This window comes from Chiloscyllium plagiosum, unplaced genomic scaffold, assembly GCF_004010195.1.
Source record: "Chiloscyllium plagiosum isolate BGI_BamShark_2017 unplaced genomic scaffold, ASM401019v2 scaf_970, whole genome shotgun sequence".
Classification (NCBI taxonomy): Eukaryota; Metazoa; Chordata; class Chondrichthyes; order Orectolobiformes; family Hemiscylliidae; genus Chiloscyllium; species Chiloscyllium plagiosum.
Window position 1 is genome coordinate 1 of NW_025210015.1, and position 6,469 is coordinate 6,469.

Below are 6,469 nucleotides of genomic sequence, written 5' to 3' on the forward strand. Positions count from 1 at the left end.
GCCTTTTTGACCAGAAAAATATGGGCTCCCACCAGTGATTATCCACAGGGGATTATCACTCCAGTCTTCAGAAGGGATTCAAAGTCTGGAGTAATTCCTTTTACAGCCTCGGGCTCTAACGAGCCTTGTGTTCTGCAAGGACGATACTCAGAGATCGGGGTTATTCCTATGGGTTCACAGCTTCGTATGAACCCTATACCACGTTTGCCTTTTGCCCTGCACACAGTAGGGACCATTCTTAATCTTGGCTCCGAGACATCTACCATAAGCTAGACGTCAGGCTACCCTTTTGGCGGGGGTTATCTGGACTGCCCTATCTGCCCGTGTTAGCCAATTTAATTTCTTCATGTATGTCCTTATATCTGCATTGAAGCAGATACACACATCGTCCCTGAAGAAACAATCTTTCGTTTTTTTGTGCCTGTAGCAGCCATGGTCCCAAATCCTGCCACCTGTCGCTGGATGCCTTCACCAATGGTACTTGAGGAAATGAGCGTTCCACATCAAAAAGATAGGGTCTACTTGCCGTCACAGATACTTTGGATAAGTTTACACTGACTGCACATCTGTGATCATTTTAATTAAATTCGCACAATAATAACTGATTTGGTTAAAGTAATCTCCTCAAACAATCCTTCTCATATGATTTGTAAGGGCCATCATGGTGTATGTGTGCTGTGCAGTGCAGCATATCCCCAGCAATCGGTGTTAATGGGATTTATATGGTTACTTGCTTCCTGGGCGAGCGAATCGCTCACGGAACTTATGGCTCTCCGGCTTAATCGCCACTCATAGACATGCATCATGCGTCATGAATAGTATTGTACAGCCTGCGCTGGCAAGTCTTTTTTATTACCTGGAATCCTGTCGGGGTACTGCGCTAATCCGATTCCAGTCTCTCTATGAGATCGCGAACCATCAGAGTTAAAGGACAGAATTCCGAGTTCAGAAATGAGAATTGGAATGTTTCACCATTACTGGTTTCACACAATAGGGGTGAAGTTAATCTTTCTCGTGTCACAACTCCTGATGCATCCATTGCGTCGACTCTCTGAACTGCCTTAATTTAAGGACTGAATATGTTGTCCCTGTATCTACCAAAAATATATCTGGCGCACCTTCCACATATAATACATTTTCCATTGATATTAGAATTCGCTTCTTCTTATCAACACCTCAATGTCAGCGACCTGAAACATTCGAGTTCCTTTCCAGATACGGAGTTGTTTTTTTCTCATTCCTTGACTGTTGATATGGTATTTTACTTTCCTTGTAAGTCTGCTGTTAGTTCGATTTAACTTTACATTTGTTTTTCGGTCTGTCTGCAATTCTTGCCTCTGCAAAGTCACGTAGTTACTTTGTTTCCCTGTGCTTTTATTGGTTTCAAAATACACGTTAATTTTCCATTACAATGGACATCACATTATCTTTACAGGTCCCTGCAACAGCGAGGTCCGAAGTGCCTGTATTGAATTGTAACGTTCTATGTTGTAAGCTACATTCCCTGCTGGCTTCCAATATCTCTCCTCATTGTGGAAGCTTCCAGTCACATCTTCCAGAGATTTGTCTGCACTTTATTTAATCGATACAACTGTATTTCCTGCTCAGAATGTCATCCCTGTACAATGGAGAGAGGAAAACAGAGTCGGTGACAATGCTGAGATCACTTACGGTCGGTCCAGAATCAACAAAAAACTATCCCGATCTTCCAGTCTCCTGTAACTTCAACATTACACTGTTCCCACCCTTCAGGCTCTCTGCCTGTGTTCCTGATGAAGCACTGTTGCCCGAAACGTCGATTTTACTGCTCCTCAAATGCTGCCTGAACTTCTGAGCTTTTCCAGCACCACTCTAATCTAGACTCTGGTTTCCAGCATCTGCAGTCATTATTTTAACCTATTGATTCTAACCCTACTGCGAATCGTCTTCCAAGGATGTCTGCCTTGAAGATGTTGTCCTCTTCTCTCTACGATCTCTCCACTCTTTAGGCTCTCTGCCTGTATTCCTGATGAAGGGCTGTTGCCCGTAACGTCGAATTTACTGCTATTCGGATGCTGCCTGAACTGCTGTGCTTTTCCAGCACCACTCTAATCTAGACACTGTGTTCCCAGGCAACGATTTCAGTCTCTTGCCTGCTGCAGTGCTCCTTCTAGGCACAATACAAGCTGGAAGATTAGCAACTCGTTTTCTACCGAGAGACCATGCAAACTTTAGGAACCAAAATCGAGTTATATCATTTTAGATACCGTCCGCCCTCTTCCGCATTCTTCACCCACTCGCCCATCAATCTCTCCGAAGACAGATCATTGGACTCGAATCGTTAACTTTCCTTTCTCATCAGAGATGGACAAGAGCTGCTGATTTTGTTCAGACCTTTTGGCTTTTCTTCAGAGAAGTTTGCTTTTCCGTTGTAATCGCCAGACTGCTGGAAGCGTCTGATTGCAGGAGGAGAAGTTCACAGGAGATGAAAAGAATGGCAAGGGCTGGACCTCTCCCATTGTGAAGGTAGACGAGCTAGGCTGGGGTTGTTTATCTAAGCACAGCGAAGGCTGAGTGAGAAACCAATTAACGTGAACATTTTATGAAGAGGATAGATATGTATGACAAGGATAAGCCTATATTGGGAAGGAATACAGTGATATAAATGAAAGACGGGAGACAAGATATTTTGAGGAGATTTGGGAAGAATGCTTTCACCTATAGCGTGTTGTTTATCTGGAAATCATTATCTGAACATGTGGTAAAACTAAGTGTCATGAGAACGTTTCAGCAGTCTGTAGCCGAACACGGGAAGAGCCAGAGCACACGTGGAAAAGGACCAGGTACTGGAAAGTGTGACGAAGGCAGACAGACGCGAGATGGGTGTCCTGAATACAAAGGGTCAAAGACAAAGTTGCATGCTTAAAGTGGTTTCCTCGTGTGTCTCTGTGGCGCAATGGAAAGCGCGTTGGACTTCTATGCCTTCGTTCAGGTTGCGATTCAAAGGTTGTGGGTTCGACTCCCATCGGAGTCGAGTTTTAGTTTATTGTTTGGAAGGTGGTCAGACCAGACTCGGCTGTCATCTGAAAACCCAACAATATTCATGCAGAAACCCACTGTCTCGAAACGGAACATTTTCCTCTCACAGATTTACATTTTCGATGTCTATTTATGATAGAGATCGATAAATATCTGTTAGCCAGTAGGCAACACGATGATGTGGATAGGCTGGAAAAAGACTTAAAATTGTTGTGTCAGCCATGATGATATCGAATGACGTGGCGGCGCAGGATCGGTGTTAAGAATTGCCTCCTTCTGTTCCTTTGTGTCTGTGCTATTTCTGGCCCAGGTTTTTAAACAATCACAATGAGGACAATATGAATTAAACACCAAGTAATATTTTGGTCTCACCTCCAATTCGATTCCCTCCCAGCTAGAATAGACAGCTCTTGTTTCAGCTTTAGATCAGACAGTGGAGGATTCTCACAAGTTCTCCTTCAGGCTGAATGTGCCTTCACATAGGTTTCCAAGTGGACACATGGAGCAAGCAATTGCATGGATGCTGGGGATTAGATTAGATTACTTAGATTCAGCGGCAGATTTCTCCTTTGCTGGTCAGGAATTCTGGCCAAGGTAATGAACGTGAATTTCTGACATTTTGAGTCTTACTCTGTATGCTTGCGACTTTACTAATTAAACTGAATTTCAATTTGCCCTTGCATAACATTATCCAGTCTTCACTGTTTATAAAAATCATGCCACGTGCTCGTGGATGCAGTATGCTGAACATTGTTGACGTTGTGTGCAGTGTGGGTCGATGTGTCATATGAACATGCCAAAGGACGTTGGTGAAATATCAGTGAATCGAATTTTCTGACGAATTGAAGCCGATAGAAGGAAAATCCCAGTACAGTGGCGACATAACATTGCCTGTGATCAACGCAGGAAACCATGGTATTCGTACGCAGTATTCAATAAAGCCGATTTTCGCCACATTTTTCTATGTCATTTTCATGAACCTGATGCTTCATAATCGATGATCCATTAACAGTATAACCTCCTATGCACTGTGTTTCATGTCAGATCCACAGAAAATGAAGAGTAATTGGGTTGAGGGTCCCAGTGGTAAGTTCAGGAGCCATTCGTCATCATTAGATAACAGGTCCAGTGGTGCAATTGTTAGTTTCCTGTACTTGCATGACAGGACGGCAGAACATGAGCTACCAAAGTTTCGCATTCGATTCTCGCCAGGTCTTTGTTTTACTGATAGTGAACAGAGACGATTGCAACTTCAAGCTTAAGAACAGTTCAAACCCAGAATATTACACTGCAAAAACGTACCGTTGGCCCTAATGTTGCACCCACCTATGATACCAATCTGAAGTCCATCTGAACAGCATTTTACCATTATAAGCTGTAAGTTTATCCAATGATCATTTAATTGCCCTGAAGGTTGGTGAGTCTACGACTTTTGAAGGTAAGACGTTCAGCACCCTCACTACTCTCTGAGAAAATAATCTGCCTCGGCATCTATCACCCTCAAATTACATCGATGTGCCCTTGTGCCAACTACCACCATTTGAAGAAAAAGGCCTTCACTATCCACCTTACGTCAACCTCTGATCATCCTTTATGCCTCTATTTATTCACCTCTCAAAATTCTCATCTCTATCAAAAACAGCCTCAAGTCCCTCAGCGTTTCCTCGTTACACCTTCCCATCATAGAAGGCACACATCCTAGGAAACTCATCTGTACCCTTTCCAATGCTTTCACATCCGTCCAATAATGTGGCGATCAGAACTGCACGCAACTCTACACGTTTGGCCACAGCAGAGAAATTTCTGCAGCTGCAAAGGGATCATTTGGCCATGAAACCCAATCCGTCTCCCAATAAAATCTAACACGCTGTGCTCCTTGGAAGCAAATCGATCAACGTGGATGTTAACTTTCATAATTTTATGTACATAGGCACCGAGACCTCTCTGCTCATCTAAACTTCCAAGAATATTACAATTAGCCCAGAACTTTTTATTCTTGTTGCTCGTTCCAAAGTAAATCATCTCACATTGTTCCATATGAACCTCCATTTGCCACCTCTGAGCTCAGATCTGCAGATTATCCATGTCCCTCTGTAACCCGCAGCAGACTTTGGCACTGTTGATAATTCCATCGAGCTTAGTGTATTCAACGAATTCACTCATCATTCATGACCCTAACCCAGATCATTTATAAAAGTGACAAACAGCAGTGGACCCAAAAAGGAACCTTGTGGTACACCATGAGTAACTGAACTCCAGGATGAATATATCCCATCAACTACCACACTCTGTGTTCTTTCAGCTCGCCAATTACAGATCTAAACCGCTGAATCACCGTCAATCCCATGTCTCTGTATTTTATGCCAGCTAAAGACTTCTCATGTCCCCTCTTCGCTCAAAGTAGCTCTCTCTTTTGGACCGTCCTGGTTAGCATTTAATTTTCAAGTGTCCTATTTCAGCCTTCATAGCTCATCTCTACATGCACCTCCTTCTCCCTCTTGACAAGAAATTCAACTTTTTCAGTAAAATGGCTCACAGTCTCGACCTCACATTCCCTGCATGACGCACACATACTTATCAAGGACATGCAGGAGCTCTTCAAACCTCCAAATCGAACAGCTGACTTGCTTCATTACGTAGTACCAAATCCAATGAAGTTTTGATTCTTGTTGGCCTGTCTACATGCTGCGTCACGTAACCCTCCTGCACACATGGACAAAGACTGACCAAAAAGAGGTAATCAAACAATAATATTTGGAAAGTTAAAGTTCCCCACTACAACTACCCTGTTACTTTCTTTCCTATCCAGAATCAGTTAGATTTAGATTAGATTAGATTACAGTGTGGAAACAGGCCCTTCGGCCCAACAAATCCACACCGACCCGCCGAAGTGAAACCCACCCATACATTTACCCATAACCTAACACTACGGGCAATTTAGTGTGGCCAATTCACCTGATCCTGCACATATTTGTGACTGTGGGAGGAAACCGGAGCACCCGGAGGAAACCCACGCAGACACGGGAGAACGTGCAAACTCACACAGTCAGTCGCCTGAGGCGGAAATTGAACCGCTCTGGTGCTGTGAGGCAGCAGTGCTAACCACTGTGCCACTGTGCCGCTCACGACACTTTGCAATCTTTTCCTCCATATCTCTAGAACATTTTGGTGGTGCCCTCTACTTTCGTGACTTTAATCTCAGGCCATTCTAGTTCAGCAGATTCAGTAGAGTCCACACCAAATATCCTTTCTGCTACCATAGTACTGTCTTTGACGAATAACGTCATATCTCCCCCTCTGTAACCACTTTCCTGTTCTTACTGAAAACTCGAAACTGAGATGCCAGGAATAACCATTCCTTTCAGTACTCCATTCATGTCTCTGAAATGGCCACAACATTGAAGTCCCAGGTAACAACCCATGACACCTGCTTTATCTCAGATGTTCCAGG

The 6,469-nt window shown here is 43.6% G+C and overlaps 1 non-coding gene across 1 annotated transcript; it reads left to right on the forward strand.

Moving 5' to 3' along the window:
- The first annotated feature begins 2,921 nt into the window (after positions 1-2,921).
- On the forward strand, positions 2,922-3,013 carry trnar-ucu. The gene is given in 2 exon segments: positions 2,922-2,958; positions 2,978-3,013. It is a non-coding gene; the product is annotated as a tRNA-Arg (tRNA).
- The last annotated feature ends 3,456 nt before the right edge of the window (positions 3,014-6,469 follow it).